This window comes from Alligator mississippiensis, chromosome 1 (genome assembly GCF_030867095.1).
Source record: "Alligator mississippiensis isolate rAllMis1 chromosome 1, rAllMis1, whole genome shotgun sequence".
Classification (NCBI taxonomy): domain Eukaryota; kingdom Metazoa; phylum Chordata; order Crocodylia; family Alligatoridae; genus Alligator; species Alligator mississippiensis.
The window spans coordinates 435698988-435723952 of record NC_081824.1 but is presented as its reverse complement, the minus strand read 5'-3'; the positions used below and the strand labels follow the sequence as shown (position 1 = coordinate 435723952).

General features: G+C 44.4%; 1 long non-coding RNA gene across 1 annotated transcript in view; it reads left to right on the top strand.

Annotated features, from left to right (window-relative positions):
- Positions 1–2683: 2683 nt before the first annotated feature.
- The window catches only part of LOC132247737 (uncharacterized), a 42476-nt gene continuing 20194 nt past the window's right edge, over positions 2684–24965 (top strand). Inside the window, exons 1-2 of the long non-coding RNA XR_009459109.1 lie at positions 2684–2752; positions 17428–17644. This is a non-coding gene — a long non-coding RNA (uncharacterized LOC132247737). The remainder of the gene's footprint in view (positions 2753–17427; positions 17645–24965) is intronic.

Below are 24965 nucleotides of genomic sequence, written 5' to 3'. Positions count from 1 at the left end.
AAATGGAATACTTCTACCACCATCCAAGCCTCTGTTTTTTCCAGCTGAAATTTTTTGGCTAATCCAGGTCAAATTCACAAAGAGCGAATGTCAAAGCCTTAGGCCTTGCCTAAATGTAAAAGTTGTTGTAGGTGAATATGACAGGGTTTGAACCAATCTAGTTATGCCAATGATTCTCAGCCAGTGCTGTTGCACCCTGAGGTGTCACCAGAACCTTTCAAGGGTGCCACAAGATATGAGGAGATAAGCAGACAAGTGTAGGCTCTAGCTTGTCCCTGCCTGGCCAGTCCCTCACCCCCATTGCCCGGCCCCTCTTATATTTGTAAGCCTCTTTATAAAGTCACACTAGAGAATTCCAGTGCTTGAACTATATTGGTTTCTAAAAAGGGCTAGCAAGAGTGATACAAAAATGGTGTGTAGACCAGGCCTCATAGGTGTTGCAGCTGGCATAAACTAAACCAAAAAGGACCTCATTTATGCAGGAGCAAGAGTGTCAACACAGCCTTTTGCACAACTTTAACTCAGAATCTCTTCTGGATAAGGCAATGACTTTTGTGTGTAGAAAACTGCCTAACACATCAGGGACATTACTGAAAGCAAATAACAAAAGAACAAGAAGGAAATCTGGCATAAATCAGACAGCCAGCAGAGTTATTACCAAAACAATCATGATTATAGAAAATAACTCTGCCTAAGCAGGAAGATGGACAAAACGATTAGTGCTTCTCTTCTACCATACCATATATACAGTAACTTCCTCCTGTATTCAGATTCATTATTGCAGACCCCTAGCTTTGTTAGCCAAATTATTCTACATCTGTTCACTTTTCCATCCAAGAAATAAACTGACTCATTAGTAAGTGAGTATAGGAGATTGTATGAATTCATTCTAAGCTGCTGTGAGTGGGCTCAGAACACTTCTAATGCATTATCCTAAACAGGCTGGCGTCAATACAGCGCAATTACAGCAAGAATGTACATTGAAAAGAGGCTCGCTCTGAGACTCTTTATTTCAGAGGATCTGTGTTCTCACCCCACTGTGTTCTGGTGCATCTCTGAAGAATGTTGTTGCTTTAAGTAACGCTGCCTTCTGTGTAAATCTTTAAAGCCTTTCTTCCAGCTATTTATACTCTTCAGTTCAAGTGCTAAATACCTAATAAATGAGATGAAAGATTGTCTCATTTGTTTGCTAGATCTGCTCACATTGAACATTTGTTACTTCATGTTTTTGTAACTCAGATTTAACAGCTAATTAAGATGATTTAAACCTTATTAATTGCTTAACTTCTAATAGATATTTCTAAATTACCGCCTGCAATGCTCTAGGGACTGTAGCACCAATGAATTGTATCAGTCAGCACTCCCTCTCTAGGTAACACTTCCTCCCTCTAAATCAGTGATTTTCAAACTTCCTGAAGTCAGGAAAACCTTTCATATCATTTCTTCAGCCATGGAAACCTACCCCAGGCTCCGCAAGCCATGTGAGCTGATGTGGAGCCTGGTGACTCTGGTCAGCTGTGTCGGTGCACCACCGCCCAGCCTGTTCCGCCGTTACCCCTAGTCTCTGTGGAAGACCTGAACCCCAAGGGTCTGCCGAACACCATTTGAAAACCAGTTTAGACCTTCTGTCAAAAGCACAGGTGGAATATACATCACTCTAGTAATTCTCAGCCACCCAGCCAAAACAGCCTTATTTCAGTCTCCTCTAGGTTGGGTTCTGGCAAGACTATGGATTTCACCCAGAACCCAGTCTCTGTTAGTGAATGTAAGTCATTTGGCTGTATCAGGAGGTCAGAAGTGATGAAAATATATGCATGTCATTGGTATAGTCAGCATAGTGCCCATATGGATAGTGAACAGAAATAGTGATAGGATGGAACTCTTTGAAGTTAGTCACTCTATTTCCAGACTGGTCTTTTTATTTACAGCTTAATTCTGTTCATAGTAACAACAAACCTTCTCTTAATTTCAACAGGTAATAAATTGGCCTTTGAGAGCAAGTGGTCATGGCAGAAAATGTTGTGGGTGTTAATCAAGCATGTCTTCAGACAACTAAATATACAGGCATTATCCCCAATTCAAAATACAGGAAATGAACTCTTCAAATCACAGTATTAACAAGTGTGGGGAACAAACAGGTTTTTTTGCTTCCTAATTAACTGGAAGTTCTGCTTAAATGTTATGGGTACTTTCAATTTATGCAAGGTGCTGCTTTTCATAATGTTTGAGCACTTCTTCATCATTACCTGCTAGGCAGGAAAGTTAAGAGTTTCTGTAGTGCCAAAAACACTAGCAGGCTCAAGCGGAGGTTGAGAATAACAGCCTTGGTACAAATAACTCAAGCCCCACCATTTAGGGATGTGCCTATGTTTCCTTTAGGGACAGCTGGGAAGCATTAATGGAAAATTAAGTCAAACACCTTTGAATGTTATCCCAGTTCGCACAGGTGCCCATTTACACAAACAGTTGTTAAGATGAAGAAGCTGGAGTTCTAGGATGTGCAGTCTGATGTCTTCAGAATTGGACTGAGCACCCAAAGATCGGGCATCTTTTCTTGGGTCTGCCACTAATCTGTTATAGCAGAGCACAGGGTGTCTCTGCCACTTTAAGGGCCTGGAGCTGGCAGCCTCCAGGTGCCTGATTACGGCAGCCATTTTGAGGCCTAGGCTGCCTATATAAACAAGGCAGTTTGACTGCAGGAGATCAGGCAGCAATACTATCTGGCTGTAGGGCTGCTGTGAGTGACCTGGAGGTAAGGGGAAAGCTGTAAGGGGTTGGCAGGAGGCTCATGGTCCTGGGCATGACCTGAAACTGCACCCTGCCGGGAGTGGGTGGCCTGGTGGGACTCTGTGGTGTGGGAGCCCCCAGGAAATACCAGGCCAGTTACCCCCCCCCCCCCCCAGTGAAAGGTGGGTTGGGGTGCCTTAACCCCTAGCTCCCACCACCATGGGGTGGGTTACCTATGTGTTTGTTGGGGGGCCCAGAGGGCCAGTGCTGTGGGGGGCCCAGAGAGGGTGGACCCCAAGAGGGGGAGTGATGTGGGTGTGGTGCTGCAGTTGCCCCCGAGAGGATGGGGAGTAGTGGCACAGTGAGGCCCAGTAACAGAGTGAGCAGCTAGAGAGACCTAGCCTGAAAGGGATTGTACTCTCGACTGGCACATGCTGGGGCCAGGACTATGGTAGTCAAAAAGGCCAGGGGCCCACCGCGAGGGACGCCCAAGAGCCGGGGGCCTGGGGTCCTGACCGGCCTTGAGGTGGGCCAGGTAGCTGAAAGTTTTGGGGGAACCACACCCGAGAGGGGGAAGTAGCTTTGAGGGGGCTAGGTAGCCCGGATGAAGGCGGAGTGGCCGCCTGAAGGGAAGGATCAGAGAGGGGTCCTGTTAGGACGATTCTGGGGCCCAGTATGGGGCCAGTGATTGTAATAACACCATGATGCCATCTGTGAAGCTTGGGCTGCGGTATTAGGGGAGGTTGGAGCGCAGAGCGCCCCTTGGCATCAGGGCATTACAATGGGCAGCCTCCCGCTTAATTGACATCGATATATGAATCAATTATCATCAAAGGCGTGGTGGGTGAGATAAGCGGGCGGTTGCCCAGAGACAGGCGGGCGGGCCACGAAGAGCTCGGCCCTGAGTAGGCCCCTGTCACGGTGACAGGCGGGTGGGCCACAGAGCTCAGCCCCAGGAGGCCCCCTGTCACACCTGTTATGTGACCTTATGCTTCACCTCCCTGTGCCAGTGGTGTAACTAGGGCAGGGCAACTGAGCAATTGCTCTTGGTGCCTATTTGGGCAGGAGGAGGGGGAGAAACAGGGAGGGGAATCCAGCTGCTTCTGCCAACTGTGCAATTCCACTGACAGTAAAACTGAAACTACAAGTTGCCACTGTCCTGAATACCAGATCACATCACCACACCACTGCTCAGCCTTTGTACCCACTCCCACCCTTCGCCCTTTCTGCCTAATAAAGTAGGAACATATGAATAATTTTCCATAGAGTAAAAAGGGGCGGATCTTTACCACATTTCAGTCACTGCAATAACAACCTGTGTGCTCTTATGCCGATATAAGGGAAAGTTTAACTGAAGTAGATTAAATCTGTTGTTTCATTCTTAAAAGCTTCACAGACAATCCTTGATAGCTGCCAAATACAATGGTGTAGTTTCTGCTTACTGTAGTTTAAGAGCAGTAAACTGTACAATCAGTTAAACCCTGACACCTTTTACCCAGCAGTAAGTTAGGGAAAAGCCAGCTAGTGATCCCTTCCATCACCCCAAAGAAGCCTACTTCTCTAAAGGAGGTAACTCCCCAGACTCTGCTTCTCAAAACATGCTTGTACAGCACTTAACTGAACTTGGTAGCTGTAGGGACTACAACCCTAGAAATAAGACAGAGGGACCTGATGATTTTAAGAGCAAGATTATCCATACTTCCATCTTTTTTTTTTGAGGGGCTTCACTAAAGGAAGCACAGAAATGTACCCAGAAAGCCTGCAGGATACATTTGCTAAATACTTTGAAGAATTGTAGGAAGGAAGCAGCCAGCTAATTCTACACTCTGGGAAACTATGGCCAACTTTTTTCTAATCTGTCTGTGGCAGATTGACCTCTACATACAAAGTCAGATGACAAAACTCAGATTTCACTCTGTAAACACTTCACTTTGGATTTAGAAACTTAACTTTAAATTTGAAACTCTTGATTAGTATAAATAAAAATTAACATCATGAAGGTCAGCAGTTATCTCCCGCACACAACCTGTTCTTTAATTCAACCAATTACCATCCTGCTAAGACTAAAAAGAGCATAATCAGTAACCATAGCAACATGTATTTAAGTGTAATTTCAACTTGTCTGCACAATGGAAGAAAAAATTATGAAGTTTTCTTCACATTCAAATTCAATTTTAAGTAAGTTTATTTTTAAAAAGAAAAATATATTTGATTTGAATAAGAAAATCCATAAAAAAAAAAAAAAAAAGATCATAATCAGATGTCTTGAGCATATTTACCAATTACTTTCCCTGGCAGGACATTAATAGTGCCCTTGTCCCCTTGCTTTGCATGTGGCAAATTAGGGTGTTTTTAATATTTCTGCCATTGTATTTGGTAGCTGTTAAGAGGATTGTTTGTGAAGCTTTTATGAATAGGTTTAATAAACACTTACGTAAGGTGGGGATGATCCTGCCTTGAGCAGGCAGCTGGACCTGATGACCTCCTGAGGTTCCTTCCAGTCCCGCCTTTCTTTTTTTAAACAATTTCTTCACACCAGCAGTTTATGTCCTTTCAGATGCAGTTAGGCCCATGCACATGTGAAATAGCAGGGCAGGTGATCTTTTTGGGATCTGACATATAATTAGTCAGATCCCAATTGTGCAAGAAACGGAATGTCTGCTAGTGCTGCAGCTCATCTAGGAGTGTAAGGCAAGTGGTGCCCAACCTTCTAACGCCACGAGCTAGATGAGTGCTGTGGGGTCAGTCCATGGGCTTGGTCTGCATTAATTTAGTGTGTGGGTTCAGCCCGTTTGGCTGGTCCTGCACACCAGCCTGACCCTGCATGCCTGGATCTGGCCTCAGAGTAATAAACACTGTGCGCCAGGGCAGGGCCATGCTATTCACCCCACAGGGCTTCCCAGAGGTCTGGAAATTTGGCAGTAGGGTAGAAGCAATTAATGTTGCCACCACTCCCCTACTGCCAAATTTCCAAAAGAACAGAGAGCCAGTACAACAATACAGAGCTCATTAGAAAAAAAAAAAAGGGGGGGGGGGGTTTTTGGCTCCTGCCTCAAGTAGGCACTTCTGAGATTTTTACACAGAAGTCTAACACATGGAGTTGTAGATTTGGCAACAGACCAGAAACAAGTAGAGGTTTAAAAATTTCTAGGAGCAGTCTCAAAATTCTGCTCCCATGCTAAGATGCATAAATGGCACTTATTCAATTTTAGGCATCTAATTGCACAATATTCTACTTTGCCTCACCTGATGACACACCCCATGTTAAGGTGTCTGAATTCATTATGCAGCTGTATATTCACCCTGTACAACTACCTTGTTCTACTGCATGCGCTCAGGAGCGCTTCAGTATTGCTCTAAAAGCATTGAACTCCGTTTACATTCTGGTGTGACTCTGCTTCCTCATAGATGCCAGAAATGTTGCACAAGCCCCTAAAATTGTAGACAACCAAAACTCACAGCTAGTGACTTAAATGTGCTTCTCTTACTTGTTACCTTTGCAGTGCCCTCCCCCATGCTGCTTCCTACTATTTGTTTTGCCCAGTTTGGAGGTCGAGGTTTCATTTACACCCTGATCCTATAAAGATGTATGTGTCTGCTTAGTATTATGATGCTGAGTAGCCCCTTGGAAAATAAAAAACCTTAAAAAACCTTTGCAAGATTGAGAACTTAGACTGTATACACCTCACTTCTGGGGCCGAGCTGGCCCTGCGTATGTCTGTTTAGTACCTGGAACACCCAGGCCTCCATCCTGATTGGGAGCAACTGCCAGCCCTGTCATACAGCTAAATAAACCACCCTGCAAGATGGGGAGATGTTTGCTTGTTTACTTTATCAGTGATAGGTTGCATGTGCGCACACACACATGCACACGTACTCTTATGTATAATATACCAAATGCGAACAGTTTTGTTTTTTTGTTTTTTTTAATCTAGTTCTTCATGTTTTAGGACTGAGCAGAAGCAGAAAGACTTCTTTTCCTTTTCATTTGGCTTCAATCACAAATTTAGCAAGAGAGAAACTGAAAAGAAATGTAATAAAGTAAAATAACACAGGGCTTTGAGATGTCAGGCCTCATCTTCAAAGTGAAACAGAGTTTTATTATAAAAGGGGACTTGGCAAAGCCAAAAGTGTAAAATGAGGAAAAGAAGGAATTGTATAAAATCCTGTATAGCCCTAATCATTATTCTCATTCTTTTGTGCTGTGAAAGGGCACTGAATCAATTTGGCGCAAAACCACTATCTGAGCACACACTGCTTGTTTCGATGACAGTAATGTAATTCCAACCACCACGTGCAAGTTATTTAACTGCACCATGGTACCTTCAGAATGCATGGCCCAAAAGAAAGTAGAATCCTCCTCCCACCCCCCTCCAAAGACATATCTGGTATTCTGGGCCAAAAAGAGAGGTATATTTGTCGAAGCCCTTCTTGTTGTCTCTAATATTTGTTACTAGCTGTACCTCATTTTTTATCTTTTCACTTTTGATTATGTCCCTACATCATCCATTGTAGTATCAAGAAGAGCAGTGGGATTGTAATGAGAGAAATGTTCATCTTCAAGCAAAGATTCTAGCTTCCCAAATACTAAGGTCTTGATCCTGCAAAGTAATGAATGTTCTCCAGTCAGGTCAGCCCAATTTCCATATTTGGGGTCAGGAAGGAATTTTACCCCATGGTCAGACCGATACGGACCGTGGAAGTTTGTGTCTTTCTCCATTCTGGGGGGTGTGGCCTTCTTAAGCATGTTTTAACACCCCTCACAGCAGCAGGGCATTGGCCACCATTGTCCACCTGACTTACCTGTGTCAGGTTAAGGTGTTATGTCTTGTGGTTGTGTCAGCATTGACCATGTAGTTTTGCTAATAAGTTAGATAGTGGATTTGTATAGAATGGTTTGGATAGAGATGGACTTGGAGGTTCCTTCCAGCCCTACTTTTTCCACAGTCTGGCAGTGGAAGAGGGAGGCTTGAATGCTAACATGTCTATCTAAAAGCATTCTGAAGAAAATATTTTTCATTGGAAAAATAGGTTTATGTAAAAAATTATAGAGTTTCCTCATCAAGTTTGTAGATGACACAAACCTGGGGGGGGCTTGCAAACATTTAGGAGGATAGGATTAGAATTCAGTAATATCTTGCTAGATTGGAGAACTGGACTATAGAATATTGTTAGGCATTGTGTAAAATTCTGAGCTTCACAAACTAAGAAGAATATGGTGAAACTGGAAAGGATCCAGAGGCAGGCAGCAATGGTGATAAAGGACCTGGAATGCAAGGTGTACAGGGAAAGGTTGCTAGAACTAGGTATGTTTATCTTGGAGAAAATGAGATCAAGGAAGGCAATAAAGAACAGTTTTCAAATATTTGAAAGGCTGCCATAAAAAGGAGGAAGAAAAATTCTTCCTTGTCACAGATGACGGGATATGAAGCAATGGGTTTAAACTGAAGCAAAATAGATTGAGATTAAGTTTTGGGGAAAAACTTCCTAACTCTAGAAACAGTAGGGCAATAGAACCTTCCCAGGGAAATTGTGGAATCTTTTCCATTGGAGGTTTTCAAGAGACTGGATAGGTATTTGTCTGAGACAGATTAGGAATAGCACATCCTACATCAGTGTTAGGATTGGACCAGATGACCCTTGATATCCCTACCAGTTTATGAGTCTATCTGAATTTTCTGGAAATCTTCTAAATATTCCTACTTTTATATTTTGGAAAAAGCTTGGAAAAGAGGAAGAGAAAAATCCACTGCTTGTTCTAGCTCAAAGTTTCGATACATCTAAATCTATTTTAGGATTAGAAAAAGTAGGGTGTGAAAAAATAGGTTCCCTTTTATACTGTGATTGCAGAGTAGACAATAGAGGAGGGGAAGAGATGCAACACTTGTCATTTCAGTTTTTTAACAATATTTTTACATTTAAACTTGAACAAAAGGAAAATTGTCATCTTGTATTTATAGTTCTCCCTGGAAGTCTAATGGGGGAGGAGGGGATAATAGGATCAATAGCATTTTCTTCTGATGGAAGACTTCACAAGGCAAAATATTCTCAACTTTTCCAACCAGCTTCAGCCTTTAGTCAGGAGTTTAGGTATTAAAGTACTTTTGTAGAACTGTTGATCCAACAAATCCATCCTGTTTCAGCAGAAGACACTGGTATTTGATCATGGTCTTAAGTATCAGGATAAGTGATGATTTCCTAAGGCAGGGCTGTCCAGCTGGCAGCCTGTGGGGGGGTTAACATGTTGTCTGCCAGCTCTCGCTGAACCACCACTCTGCCCATTGCTCGTGCAGCTGTGGCAACTGGGGTCTGCAGGCTTCCTCTCTCTCCTCCAGCTTCTGGTTCCTTTTCCTACTCCTGGGGGCAGGTCAGTGCAGTGGTGCACATTAGGGCTATGTGAAATTTCACCAGCTGTGTCATTTTGATTCTGTTTCAACTTGTTTTGAGCTCAAAACAGCAAAATCAAAATAAAATAAAGGGCTTCAAAACAGCTCTGAAATTAAACAAGGACAGTCGAAACGTTTTGAAAGTTTCAAAACATTTTGAGTTTTGAAGCTGAAGCTGGGCTTGCCTGCAGAGAAACAGAAAATAAGGAGAGGGAGGAGAAAGAGGGGGGGAAAGACTTCTCTGATATCGACTGTGTTGCTGGCCAGTGACTGTGATCCTCCCCTGATGTCCCTTCCAATCCCAGTGTTCTGGGGGAGGGATAGAAAAACAGCATAAAAAGCAGCATTGTTTGAACTGAGCTGCTTTCTGCCTTGAGGTCAGTTACTGAGCTGTGTTTTCCAGCAGCTCAGAAGCATCAGACAATAAAGTTTCATTCATTTCCTACTTGCTAGCCTAGCAAGTGGGATTCATCAATACCTTTTGCTTTCTATACCCTCTTATTTTATTATTATATTAATTGATTCCTTTCAATTTATTCCTCCCCCAAAATCTTCTTTTTGTTTTTGTTAGTCTACTTTGATTTTTTTTTTTTTTTTAATCTATGCTTTCTCTCGCACTGTGCATTCCATTCACTGTGCAGGGAAGAAAAGCATATATTGCATATTATAATATAGAGTTTATACAGGAACACATACATACATACATTTCTATATTTATATTTTATTTATTACATAAATACATAAGCACATACATTACATAAATACCCATACATATCCAATTATCTACATATATTACATAAATCAGATAACATTATAGAAGAACACAAATTTTCCAGCACTCCAAGGCAAAGGCATTATGAAACGCACCATGAAGGGTCCTGGAAAGGCAGCAGGCAAGCCTTCAGAGAGGGGCAGAAGAGGGGTTAGAGGGAGATCTGTAAGTTTCCCCCACCCTGAAACTGAGACGCAGCCTGTTTGCTACAATAAGCAGGGATGAGGCTTCCACTAGTTCTACAGGCAGCAAGGAGAGGAGAGCAGTGTCAATGCTACTGCCTGTGCATGAGTCTGCATCCCCTCCAAGAGCACCAGCCATAACCCCCACCACCACCACCATGACAACAAGCAGCAGCATCAGTATGACGGTTTCCTCCACCCCCGTTTCATTTCCCATGCTGAAGCTTTCAGTGCCAGAGGAAGGGATCTGGATCTGAGTGCCATAGCAAGGGGAATTCTGGGGAAGGAGGGGAAATGAGCTGAGTTTGTGTTCCAAATCCCTCAAGTTTCCCCGAGAGCCAGGTCTCCTTCCCCAGAAAGCACTCTGGAGGAAGCTGAGGTAGAGGTTGTGGAGGCAAGTGGCTCAGCTGAGTCCACTCCTTCTGTTGCTGTGCCTCTGCCTGCTGAGGAGGGGTAAAAAGCATTAACTGCACATGCACCTGCACCCCAGAAGCGAGCGGGTAGTGTGGTCTGGGATCCTTCTGAGCTGGCAGATGATCCCACATATGCTATCTGCCTGCACTGCCGAGCCAAAGCCATAACCTCCAGCCACCACACGCACACACAAAGTCCTGGCTGGAGAAAGCCCAGTCCCATCACATTTTTGACAAGCCTGAGGCTTGCTGGTTGCAGTGGAGTTGTGAGGCTCCAGGTGAGCTCAGCTTAGCTGCCTTGGATGCCAGCTTTCGGGTTGAAATATCCTTTGTCAGGCTGAGGAAGCACCTATAGTTTATGTGTCTGTGTACTGTTCCTGGATGAAAGGAATGGTAAAGAAGCCAGAGGCTGGCATGCAATGCAGGCAAGAAAACTAGTCAGTGAAAATGGAAATGTGTCATATTGAATGAAATAGTTTGAATGTTTGTAGGTTGCCCATTAGCCAGTTTTCAGGAAGAAGATAAGATTTATCTCCTTATCTAGTTCTTTGTTTTGGGGACTACGTGCAAAAGGTCCTGACTTTGCTTAAAGTCTTAATTTAAATTTCATCTTTTAGAAATCTTTTACAAAGAGAGCAAATATCCTGAATTCCAAGAGATCAAACCCTGAGGCCTTTTGACCAGGTTGGTAAGAAAAGGGCATTTGCAGTGATATGGAAGTTTCCCAAAGGTAATTTAAAATGCTCAACAAAGGTAAAAGAATCTGTTGAGTAAGCTCTGAGCCCAAATTTGGGAGCAGTGATATATTGAGTAGGAGGAGCCCACTGACAGCAGCTTGCTCAATAAAAATGGTAACTTACTGTCCCAATTTGGAGGTGACTATACTTGTAGAACAACGAAGGAAAAATCGCAAGTATAGCCCGGGTCCAGACTGATCACCTGAACCACCCTCTCTGTGAACACGAATCTCTTAGTTCACGCTGAAGCCGCGGAGCACCTGAAAGGGACTGAAGGAAGGGGACTTAGTCCTATCACTGCTGAGGCCAGCCTATTGAATTGTATTGCTGAGCCCATTTCATTGAACCGTACTACTGAGGCCAACCCATTAAATCGTACTACTGAGGAATGAAACCATATTTTGGTATTTGGCTTCTTGGAATTCTAGGATTGTAAGTATAATATGAAAAATAATAGTATTGATTCAAATTTAACTTTTAGTTGTAATTGTAGTTGTTTTTGTAACATATTCTTATAGTATTGTTTGGGAAGGAAGTGCATTCGGAGCATTGTTTCTGATATATGTAATTACTGTGTTTTTAATGTTTGTGGTGTTTCTTAAAGCTAAGCAGTGTTATGTGCATAGCAAAGAGTTTTAAAATAAAATTGTGTTGTATAAATTAAGTGTGTAATCATTGTGAAATCATGCAATCAGTTAACTACTCCCCCAGCCAGTGCATCAAAACAAATCAGTAAATTGTGTGGGATTTTCTCTATTCCATAACCCACTAGAGACAAAATGGAGGTGTCAGGGGGGAGGGACAGATTGGGGTGGGTGGGGAAGGGGGATGTAGCAGTGCAGGTAAAAATGGAGAGTTATCAGGGGAGTCAGCTGTCTGGCAGGCTGTAGTTTGTCAAAATTCCACTGCATATATTGAGTCCATGAGTTTCTGCACCTAGGAGGTTGGTGAAGTGCAGTTTATAGGCTCATCTGTGAAAAGTGGTTTGTAAATTCCCTTTGAGAATCAGGCCTCAGAGACTGGAGACAGGTTGTGTTCTGTTGTTGTCTTTGATAGATTTTTGGTGTGCGCTCATTCTGGTGCGCAGTTGTTGTTTCGTGTCTCCTACATATTTTCCATCAGGGCACTTGGTGCTCTGATGGAGATATGTATTGTATTGTGAAGATATCTCCATACTAGAGAGTTTGTTGTCAGGTTTTACATGTCGTGTCATGGCCTGGCCTGGATCCATTCGGTGTGTTTTGGGTTGTAGGAAGTTGGCTTCTGGTGATGAGGTTACCAAGGTTCAGCGCTTGTTTGAATTTACAAACCACTTTACACAGATGAGCCTATGAACTGCACTTCATCAACAAGATATCTACCAGATGTGTGGCTGGGAAGGGAGTGGGGGAGCTGTACCCATGGCAGGGCAGAGCAAAGATGTGCACACAGCATGTATGGCCAGTGGTGGCAGTGCGTGCAGCACGGGTCCAGAGGGGTAGCCCCCCACAGTGTGCAGCAGCTGGGTCTGGAGAAGTTGGACAGCTCTGCCCTAAGAGTTCACAAGACATCTGAGTAAAACTTACTGCAGAAGGGCAGTACATACTTACTGTCATCAGATGAAATGGTGCCCAGATACAAGGGGATTAGTGTAATATAAATATGATTAGACAGAGCTCTGGAAGCTTTCAAGATGAAAGACACTGAATAAAAAGCATCAGCCAATGATAATCTAAGATTCATGGCTTTGCACTCCTCCTCATGGCAGTGCTCCATACTAGGCATCAAATCAGTACTTCAAACATTCTGGATGAGGTTCTCAGCTGCTGTAACTCACCGCAGCACACCCTACTTCAGTTGAGTTATGCCGTTCTGCACTGGCTGACATTCTGGCCCTATGCTTTTTGTCAGAAAGAACTGTAATGCTTTGTTATGTTTGCCCTTGAACAAAGAACAACCGTATGCTCTCTCTGAGTTACTTTTATTGTAGATTGAGGGGAATAACAAAAACAAGCAACATCTCCATGGAGAGTGCAGTGTGAGCGTGTGAGCGCAACTCCCCTGCAACAGCAGTCGCCTTGAACTGTAACATCTCTGCCAAAATAGAAGGTCTTGCACCAGTCACAAAGAAAAAAACAAAAACAACTTCTTGAGAATTTAAAAGTACAGTACCAATGAAACTAAGGCTGCAGCAACTGCATGGCAGCATATAAGATATTGTAAGCAGGTCTGAACAAAAACAATGGGCTTCTTTACATGTGCTGTGGGGGCCAGTGGGGAGGTGCTAAAATTAGAGTGCCTCTCAGGAGCCACTCTAATTAAAGCACCTGCAGCATCTCGTGTATTCAGAGTCCCATGCTTCAAAGAGGTGGTGGATGCACTTTAACTAAAGCTCACTCAACAAGCTTTAGTTAAAGTGCCCCCATTGCCATTTTGAAGTGCAGGGACACTGAAATATATACACAAGATGCTGAGGCACTGGAGTGTGCTAATTAACACGCTCCATCAGACTTGATTAATTGAGTCTGCTCCAACATATTGGAGCAGGCGTCCCACACATCAACAGGCACTCAATGTGTCAAAACCATGGAGGCATTTGTAGACAGACTGGATCTGCTGTGCAGGCAGAAATGGGTGCAGAGTGTAGAATTTTAGGAGGCCAACTGGGTCACGGTTAGCAAGTGGGGACAGAAGTTTGATATCAGAAATGCCATCCTAACAGCTCTAATATTTTCTTTAATATTTTTGTCTTCAGGAACGGTACACAGATTTCTGAATACCAGTGGCTACAAGCCCAAAGCATATATTGTTTTTTCCCAAAGAAGTGGCAAGAGAGACAGGCTTATATGTTGTAAAAGTGAATAGAATTAATTTATTCCAGACATAATGGGCACACAGCCATTTGACTAGCTTTGTTTTCAAGATGATGCTGGTATGTCTTTTACTCGGGGGGCGTTTGTACACATGACAAAACTTGCTAATTTTTGCAGTTTACATGCATGGGTCTTTTTTGCAATTTAAATGAGTTTGTTACATTGCAAACTAAACCACATCCCCATGTAGTTTAATTTGCAAAGTAGCTACTTGTAACACCGCAGCCTTTAATCTGACAGTTCACCTCTCCCTCCACCTCCAGCTCCCCCTGCCACAGGAGAGGATGGCTGAAGAAAGAACCAGTGAGGGATCCGATCTTTTCCTTTTTTGCAGAGCCTGCCCGCCTCTCCCATGGCCAGGGGATAAACTGCTGGTTGGCCAAGCAGCCTCTGAGCTGTGGAGGGCCCTAGTCCTTCCCTCCATGGTGGCAGTCCTTCCCAGGGCCACCCAGGTGAGCTGCTAGCAGGCTAGGAGCTGCTGCAGCTCAGAGGCACCTGATCCAATGCTTTCCTGAGCCTCCCCAGGCTTCCAGTGTGCCATGTGTGTGCCATGCACCCACCAAGCTGCCCTCCTGCTGCCTTTCCACGCTGCCCCAGGGGCAATCCAGCCTGTTTCTAGGTGGTCCCAGATAGTTAGGTGGTCCCAGTGCATGGGGCACTGCTCCCTGGGCGGGCTCAGGAAAGCTGAATCTGGCGTGTGCTGTCTCTAACCTGGGGCAGCATTCAGCCTGCTAGCAACCCACCTGGGTGGCCCCAGGGGGCACCACCACTGCAGAGGAAAGGACCGGGGCCCTCTGCAACTCAGGGCCCACTGGCAGCTTGTCCCCTGGCTGCAGGCAGGCTCCATGGAAAAAAGAAAAAAGGATTGGGCCCCTTGCTGCTTTTTGCTTTTCCAGCAGAGCCTGCCCACACCAACTGCCAGTGGCCTGAGTGCCCCTTCTCACCTCAAGAGGTGCTGCCACTGAGGATGCCTGGGTAGGCTGCTAGTGGACCAGATGCTGCCCCAGCTTGGAGGCAGCACCTGATGGATCCAACTCTTCCCCGAGCCCGCCTGCAGAGCAACGCCCCATGCACTGTCCCCGCCACCTGGGACCACCCAGGAATGGGCTGCTCAGCGCACCAGAGGCTCATTCTCTGGCCATAGGAGAGGTAGGTAGGCTTCATGGGGGGGGGGGGGGGGGGGGGGGGGGGGGAAGGATTGGGCCCCTCACTGTAACAGTAATGGAAACCCCTAAATTGAAATGGTGGGTTATTAATCATCACAATTCAAAATGCACCATTTCAATTTAGAGGACTAAACCCCCATCACATGTGGAAGTGTCCAGGGAGTTTACTTCCATATTCAGAGCACCAGAGAAGGAAGCTTATGGAGAGTCCTCTGCAGCCTATTTGCTATAGAAAAGTAAGCATATTATATTTTAGTTGAAGACAAAGTTGTAGGCAGTCTTGCCTAATGGTTAGGCCACCGAGGGATGGCAGAGGCCAGGGGCTAGGTTCAGGAGTCAAATTACCAAATCTGAAGAGAAATCAAAGGACAAAATCTACAACACAGACTGGGGTCAGGGTCCAGGAATCATATACTGAGTTACCAAGTCCTGGGGATAATCTATAGGTTGAAGTCTGAGAACAGAATCAAACAGAGCCAGGAAACGGATCCATGGGAAAATCCAAAATGAGCCAGAGTCCAGAAACAACAGCTGAAACCAGGGGTAGGAAACAAGAAAGCCAAAGTATAGGGACCAGTAGGCTTGTCAAAACAGACCAGAGTTAGAACTGGAGAATGAGCATATGAATAACTGTGTGCTCTTCCACCTAGAATCCTTTATGACTAAAAAAAAAAAATCCACTTTTAGAGCAAATAGAAAATGGGTTACAATTACCTGTGGCTGGCAGGTATTGTCCCACTCAGTGGGCATGTCTACATATTCATTAATGCACCATAGTTACTGCACATTAAGTTTAGTACTTGGTTAACCAAGTACTAAATCAATGCACAGTAACTCGTGCTACTGCACAGTAGCACCGGCACATGGGTTTTTAGTTACACTTACTGCACAGTAGCCTAATACTACTGTGCAGTGCTATATTAGTACATTTTTTGCCCAGCAGGCTACTGCATGGTGTTAAGCTACTGAGCAGCTAACATCTCATGTAGATGTGTCCAATGTGAGCAAGGCAGCTGGCTCATTTTCTACGTCCATCATTTTTGGTTTAATTCATTCTTCACTATTCTCATGATTTGGCTATGAATTAATGAATTTGAGGGCATCAAGCCTCCAGAGATCATGGTAGTGACAATTTTTTATGATTTTTTTTGGTTATAGTCATCATTTCTAGACTGATGGTGGGACATTTCCCTCTCACATTCTAACTACCACTATTAGTTCTTAACACTTCATTTAATGCAGGAAACTTCAAATAAGTCAATTCCCTCCCATCCTCACAGAAGATGTACTCACTGCAGCTGTTCCCAGAAGTCAGCCATTTCTGTGTCACTTTATTTCACAGTGGCTCAGATTCCAAAACTACTCATTTAAAACTAAAGAGTGACAACAATGATGTGGTCTAGATAACAGAAGACAAAACCCAATGAAAATAATTTTGCAAGCTTTAATATTTGTTCCCTTCAGCAGTTTGTGCTCTGATTTTAAAAGGCAGTATTTGGAACATTTCAACAGAATTGCTTAAATTGAAAAGCGATCAGTGATTTTTGGGTGCCCAAGTTAAAAAACCATCAAAGTGTCCTACTTTGCAGATGGGATAAATCATCCTCTGAAAGCTAAGTGAATTACTTCAGGGTAGTAAGAGCCAACCTTTTTTGTACGAGTGCCACAAATTAAACCCCACTCCTTCCCTGAGTGCCACTCTGATCCTCTTCTTCTGCCCAGTCTGCTGCTCTGCTTTCTGCTACCTTCCCTTTTTGCCATTGTGCTGCCTGCTCCATCCTCAATCTGCTGCATGCCACACACAGGTTGCCACTGCCACTTGTGGCAAATGGGCTGCAGGTTGGCTGCCCTTGCTCCAGGGGCTTCTCTACACAGGAATGATCCTGGAATGCCTTTTCCTTAATGATTCCTGACTGACTCCTTGTGTGGATGTTCTCATTCCAGAATGAGGGTGCTTTACTCCTAAATAGCATCCTCCACTTCAGAAATGGGCAGATGATATTGGAAACATATCCTTGAAAACTCTGAGTTCCCCCTGTATGTAGGAATCTTTTTCAGCTGTGTAACATTTTGCAATATATCATTAAATATTTGCTGGCACTTTTGTCCCAGCATCTGCATAGAAAGTCAAATAGGAATAATTGCATGAGCAGGAACATCATGTATTAAGAAAAGTGTTGTTGTGTTAACAGGAACGTTAATGACTTCCACTATATTCAGGCCTGATGAGACCTCACCTGGAGTTTTGTGTCCAGTTTTGGGTACCAAATTTTAAGCCTGACTATAGAGAGGATCCAGAGGAGAGCTACAAAAAGTATTTGAGGTCTAGAAGATATGCCACGTTAGAAAAGTTTGGAAGAACTGGAAGTGTCTAGTCTACAGAAGAAAAGATTGAAAGGAGTTAGAGAGGTAGGTCTTCAAATAAAAAAAAAAATTATAAAAAGGGTGGTGATTGATTGTTGTTTACATCCACTTCAGAATACAAAAATTAGGGATCTTATATTGTAACATGACTGATTTGTGCTAGGTTTTAGGAAGACCCTTCAGCTTTAGGGTGTTTAAGGTCTAGAATGAATTGCATAGAGAAGTGGTAAATTCTCTCTATGAGTTGGATACATACTTGCCTGGGATGGTTTACACTGGGATGATCCTGTCTTGAACAGAGGATTGATCTAAACCTAGAGTGTCAAAGATATGGCCCATAGAGTGCTATCATCTGGCCCCTAGTGCTGCCTATCAGTCTCGGACTGGCCTGTGTACGGCATGCAATGCTTGGAGGCCATCTGGTACACATTGCACACAGCATGGGGCCTGGAGCTGGTGTGTACGCTGCACTCAGCGCATGGGGCCAGTCTGCAGGATGTGCTGTATGCAGTGCCCACACCGGACTGAACTAGCCACCTGAACCAGCCCAGCCCTGGATCTAGTGTGCCGGACTGGGCCCACAGACCAGCTGCACATGCTGGATCCAGCACTCGGGGCCAAGATGGTGTAGATGCCATGTGCAGCATGTGCCCCAGACCATCCCTGTGCTCCATGTGCTGGCTCCAGTCCTCACAGCACATACTGCACGCTGCACACAGGAGCACTCTGGGGTGGGTGCTGCATGTGGCACACATGCTGGCCCAGCCCTGCACACTGGATTTGGGGCCAGGCCAGTTCAGGTTCACAGAACTGCCCTGTGTACCAGATCTAGCGCACTGGGCCAGTCCAGCATGGGTACCCCATGCAGCACATGCCTCAGCCTTCTTCTGTATGCCAGGTGTGTACACACCCCAGATCCACCCCACATACCACATGCTACATGCAGGGTTGGGGCAGCACTTTTGGCATGCGGTGCACAGGACCAGAGCCAGAACACACTGCCAGCAACACACAGGGTCAGTTCAAGGCGCATGCCATATGTGGTGCCTGTACCATATCAGCCCCATGCACTGGATCCAGCATGTGGGGCTAGTCAGCGAGCCCAACCTGGTCTTCAAACCAGCCTTGTGCCCCTCACTGCTCCATGGGGCCAGATGAGGTTGACACCTCTCAAGATCCCATCCAGCCCTAGGTTTGCAATTTAAATCTGCTTTAAATTTACCTACTTTAATCTAAATGAACCTTCCTGTGTAGACAAGCTGGAGAGGGCAAAACAATAATTTTACAAGTCTTACACTGTTTCTGTTTATGCTTTCATGGCAGGGAGTGAATTTGAGGAACAGGCAACTATGATATTAGAAGTGATTGTTTGTTGACTCCTTTCCATCATACATTTTCTTTGGGTCATATAAAAAATGAAAAATAAAAATCCAACAGAAGGCAAAATGTTAATATAGTTAACCTAGGTTGTTCCTGATAAGACTGTACCTTAACAAATAACTCATTCCAGAAGGTTCATTTGTTAAGGTACTACTAACAGAAACCAAGACAGCAACTGAAAAATGATTAGCAAAGATCACCAACATAGCGATGCCAAGAATATACTAAGTCGTCAGGCTTCCCAGGGAAAAATCGGTGTTGATCTTGTAAAGCAAGATTGGGTTGAAATGATGGGATTGAAACAGGAAGATGCATTAACCCTCACACAGTCACTATAAATCAAAATCAGAGGGGAAACTAAATGATTGACTTTAAGTCTCTCAAACAAGTATTGATGTTGAGAAGCACCTGTGAATGCTGGCTACTTGCAAGTGCAATACCCTTTAAATTCTGAATACTAAATAAGGTGGTGTTTCTATCAGCTACCTTTTTCTTTATATAAACAGTCTTAATCAGGTCTGTAGCAGAATTAATGTATCTGGTTCCAATCACATGCAATTTGGGAAGAATAAGTTTTGAATGTTCTCTACTTTAAGCTTCTGACCAGATTATTTCACTTAGCATTACTTTGCCAGTTAATCGTAAGTGCCAAATTATTTTTGCTATTTAAAAAAAAAAAGGATCCTCCTTGAAAAGTAAGATTGCTGTATGTCAAATGGAAATTTTTCTACTGTTGCTTTGGAAAGATTTTGTGAAATGTTCCAGATGAAAGGTTTCTTGGCACCAGATAAAAAGGACACAATATAAATACAAAAATTTTAAAAAACCAGGAGTGTATATATAGAGTTCTACTGGCAGCACTTTACAAAGTCAAAGTTAATTTTTAAGGAGATTTGCACATATAAGTGATTTTCCATGTATGCTGGAGTTGTCTACCAATCTGAAAAAAAAATAAAATAAAATGGGAGGGAAAGGGCATGAATTATTGCTGCTGGCTATAAGGTTAGCATACATAGTGGTCAAAATCACCAGTGAGAGTGTTAAATCATTCCAAAGCATGCTAAAGTGCTTTACAACTATAGCTAAATATAGGGCTCAGTGGCCATGTCAACACGAGACGCTGGCTGCAGAGTCATTACTTTAATACCTGCATACACAAGTACTAAATGACTGCAAAGTAACCAGAGTTGCTGCACAATAGTGTCACCCAACAGCTTTTAGGTGATGCTGACTGTGCAGTAGCTCGTTACTACTGTGCAGTAGCATCACATGCTTTGTGCCATACGACGCTACTAAGCACTAGTAACGAGCTACTGCACAGTTGGCTTTTCATGTAGATGCAGGCAATTTGAAGTAATTATCTCTGGTATAATATTTGTAATACTTGCTTTTTAGAACCAATGGCCCTAGATTCATACATGGGGGTTTAGATGGCACTCAGACAGTACAGTGGAAATTGAATAAGTTCTTTCTGCCTCCATCTAAAAATATATATATCAAGACTAGGAATCCTGTTAGGAAATAAAACTGTGCATCTAGAATAGGGATTGGCAATGTTTTTGGGCAGGGTGCCAAAAGCACCCTCAACTTTGACTCATAAAATGTTGGCATACCAGGGGCAGACACCAGAGGAACTATGGGGGGCCCAATCCTTGTTATGGCAGCGCAGCCCCAGCCCATTCCTCGCCATCTGCCCCAAGGCATGTATGTACCCACTACCAGCAATGAGCCAGTCTGAGGCTCCACAAACCCCAGTGCAGCCTCTTGCAGCCTATCACAGCTGACCCAGGCTCTGGGCAGGCCCCTGCTGCCTGCCACGGAGCCCAGAATACTCACAGCAGGTTGCAGGAAGGCTGCAAGTAGCTGCACCAGAGTCCACAGAGCCCCAGCCCAGCTCATTGCCAATGGCAGGTGCATGCATGGCATGAGGTGAACCATAAGAAAGGGGCCAAGGCTGCACTACCAAAACAAGAAATAGGCCCCTTGTGGCTCCCCGGCTGACCACCCTGAAGCTCATGTGCCAAGCAAAATGGCTGTGTGTGCCATCCTCTGGCATGCATACCAAGGGTTGCCTACCCAGATCTAGAGATACAACCTTAACCTTCACTCTGTGAAGTTGGGAGTAACAATCAAAAGAAAAGAAGAAAGTAGGAATATTTGGGGGGTAAGGGTAAGGACTAGAGTGGAGGCAGAAGAGAAATGGCTGTGTCAGCTTACTGTTCTCAAGCAGCACATTTTCATTGCAATAGCAGATCCAAACTCCAAGCAAGTCCTTCACAGAGAAGCAAGGCCTTCTCAAAAATATCACTGAAATTAAGAGTATCCTTGTTCAAATCCTCAAAGATATATATGTAACCACATATAATTAAGGCAATAGCAAGAGATAGATTGCATATAGCAAGATAAGTAGGGTTATTTGTCAGTTTGGGTTTCTACTTTTGGTGAAAAGTGTAAGAAGAATAATGTAAAGTGTTGAGTATCTTATTTCATGTAACTACCCTGAAAATTCTTCTGGGATGTTTTGATTTAGTAATAGAGATTTAAGTATCATAAACTGCATGTCATATGGTCTCAGTTTCAGTCACACATAAACTTTTGCTGAAATTTACAGTAGAAGTGGTACTTTCAGAAGAAAGAATAGGAAACAGTTTTCAGAGACTGTCGCAAACCTTGCAAGTTGGGCCTTCCATCATGCCATGATTTTAAAGATACATGTGTGGTGGGCCAGTAGGGGGTGCTCCTGCACTGAGCCACCCACCTCACTGTGCCCAACCACCTTCCAGGCTCTGAGTGCCTCCCTGGGGGTGCCTCATGTCTGGCCGACCCCCTTCCTGAAGCACACCTGCTACTCTGGGGGTAGTGCCGCCACCACCCAGGGTCTGGCCTGATCATGGCACTGTGCCCCCTGGAAAACACAGGGCTAGTAGGGTACTTGACCCATTTCAAGAACTTGGGGTGCTTCCCTCAGTCTGAATCACAAATAGTGGTCTCCCTTAGTCAGCCGAACCAAGGGGACCCCAAGGCATAATTTAGACCCACTCCCAATGTCTCCTATGTGAAGTACAAAGGAGGACTTTATTGGTTACAAGGAGTAGGTTTAGAATAGGGTACAGAGTAGAGCAATACCAGAGAAATACCTTAGAGCAAACTGGCATGGCTGTGTAGCCTTTGATCACGCATCTGAGTTACTGCAAGCTATATATCTAGTTAGAGCTCAGGTAGCTTACTTACGAGTATCATCCAGAGGCAGGTGGAGATTTGCTCTGGAGGCAGGCATTTCACTGATCACAAGTTTCAAGAGAGATAGCAAGTTTCAGATGATCCAGCTCTTCTCTCTCTGAATTTTCATCATGGCTACTGCTCCTCCTCCTGGGCAGTCCTTAACTTATATAACCCTTATGACCTCATTTACCTGGTCCAATGGAGACCAGCACTTGTTGGTAGCCAGCCAACCAATATGAAATGCATCACTGGTTGCTGGGCAAACTGGCAGGGTCTCTAGCCCCCTCCCAGTCAGGCTGGCAGGTATGTAATGCCAGTCATGTAGGCAGAAGAAACCAGTTCCCCCCCCTCCCTTAGGAATGTATCCAACAGAGGTTACTTAAGAGATGGGATGTCTGCCCTCTGCAGGGCCTGTATTAACCAAATTGTCACAGAGCAGAGTTTTTGGAGAGAGACAGAGGTGGCCTTCTGCCACAACATGTATGTGGGTCATAAAGAATCTAAGATTGTTGCAGGTTTCATTACTGCAACAACAATTGATTACTTCATCAAACTGCAGGAGACACCAGTAGCAGAATTAAGGATAGGCAGATGAAGTACAAGCCAGTCCATAAAGGAGGGCACTAGAATGGAGGCAGGGGCACTTGAGGTTCTGGCCACACAAAGTAGAGGCAGGACACCTCCAGCCATGCAGATCAGTGTGTTGTCTCCAACAGCCAGTTTAACCCTTCTCTGGCCACGCAGTCATCACAGATTTATATGCCAAGCAACAATACAAGCCTTTAATTTGGCAACAGCTGCAGGTGACAAGTCCCCTTGTAGTAGTGTCTTGCTCCGGCACTGCTCCACATGGCCAGATTCATGAGCCCTCCTGCTTCCATTTCAATGCCCCAGGACACAAACTCTGAGGGATGCCTCTGGGAGACAGGCTGGTGGACAAAGTGTGAGCAACATTGTTAAAATACAGAATAGATGCACTTTGTCACATAACACTGCAGCGTGTCATGTGGTTCTTCTCACTACCACCTCCGTAGTGTATATACAGGTTTTGCAAATAAGAATCCAGAAGTTCTCAGATTCCACAGTTACTATAATAATTTCTGACTCTAAGCATGAGGAAATGTTACATCTAACATAATACTTTGATGGCAAACGCTGTTTTCTTTGTAATAGTCATTACTGTATGTGTAAGGAATAGATGGGACTAATTGAGTAATACAATATTTTATTTAGAAATAATTGATAGAAAAAACAAAACAATATAGTTCACAATGGACTATTCAAGCGGGTTAGAAAGATGTTATATAGACACTATTTCATTGATTATGTCTGTAATGGGGCCCTATTACTGGAAGTGAGTGGGACCCAGGGAACTGCTAGCTGGCTCTAGCCTCTGAAGGAACTGATAGGGGCAGAGGGCCCTTTAATAAAATGGCCACCCATGCCAGTTGTGGCCAGCACAGTGCAGCCTGTGATTGACAGGCTTGGGGCCAAAGTAGTTGGTCAGTTGACCCAGAGAGGGGCATATAAGCCCAGGGTCTGAGGCTTGAAGGCTGTCTGGCCCTGCATGCCCCAGGGAGCAGAGCTCTGGGGAGGAGAGGGGCTGGATTGACCAAGGAGGAAGAACCCCAGGCTGCAGGGAAGTGGGAAGGAAACCTCTGCAGCACTGGGCAGCAGCAGATAATTGTTTTGAGCCTGTGTGGTAGTGTTGCCATAGGGTGGTGTTGACCCAGGGTGGGGAAACTTTTGTTTGAGAGCAGATGCTTGTAGTTTGTCATTTGTGTTTAAAGACCCGAGGACTGGGTTGTGGCTGTAGGGGTGGAAGAGATCATTGAGAAGAGTGCCAAGGGCACCCCAGACCCTAGACCCTCTGAAGGGTCTAGCACTGCTATTAGCAGGCCTGTGGTGTCAGACAGTAAAGACCATGGGCTGAGGGGCCCAGAGCCCATAGAGGGTAAGACCTGGGGCCCAGGAACCTAGGGTCCTGGTACAGTGGTCCTTGGGTGGAGGGACTCAGCTAGAGTAAAGTGGGCCAGGACCAGGGGGGCCTTAGCCCAGACAAGGGCCAAAGATCCCAACCCCCGCTGCCCTCTAGGGTCAGCCTCCCTGTCCAATCATAATGTCAAGGTATGGCAGGGAAAGCAACAGGTGGGACCCTGAAAGGCCAGAGGAGACAAACAAGGTGGAGTCCAGGCAGCTGCCGGGGGTGAATTTGCCACCCCAGCACCAGACCTGCTAGACTATCAGAATAATGCTTCTACAAATGCCAGTCTTTATACAGCTCTCATGACCAAATTAATAATTATCAGTATAACTAGCCTTGTCACTATAGGCTACGAGTATAGGCATACTCATGTCTACACAACTACTGCAGAAGCCTAGCACAATTAAACTTAAGTAAATCATTATTCAGCTGGAGTAACCAATACCAATGGAAGTTTTGCTGGTGGAAGGAGTGTCAGATCAGGCTCATAGCACCTTTTATTATTTGGGTCTCCTCTGGCAATTTAGGATGTTTGGTAAGCAAGAAAGAGTAAATTTAATGAAAGCAGCTTTCTGTAATGTCTACCCTGATGTTCTGCTTCAAGATACAATCAGCCAAGGACCTTTCTTCTGACAATGCTGTGCATTTGACCCAATGTCTACTAATTGTGTGTTGTCAGTTGGTATCCTGCTGGAGAGATTTGGGTGGTCTTCAGTGAAATATTTCTCTATAGTATAGTTCAATAAGGTAATCTTTTCTTCAGTTCATCTGTTATTATTT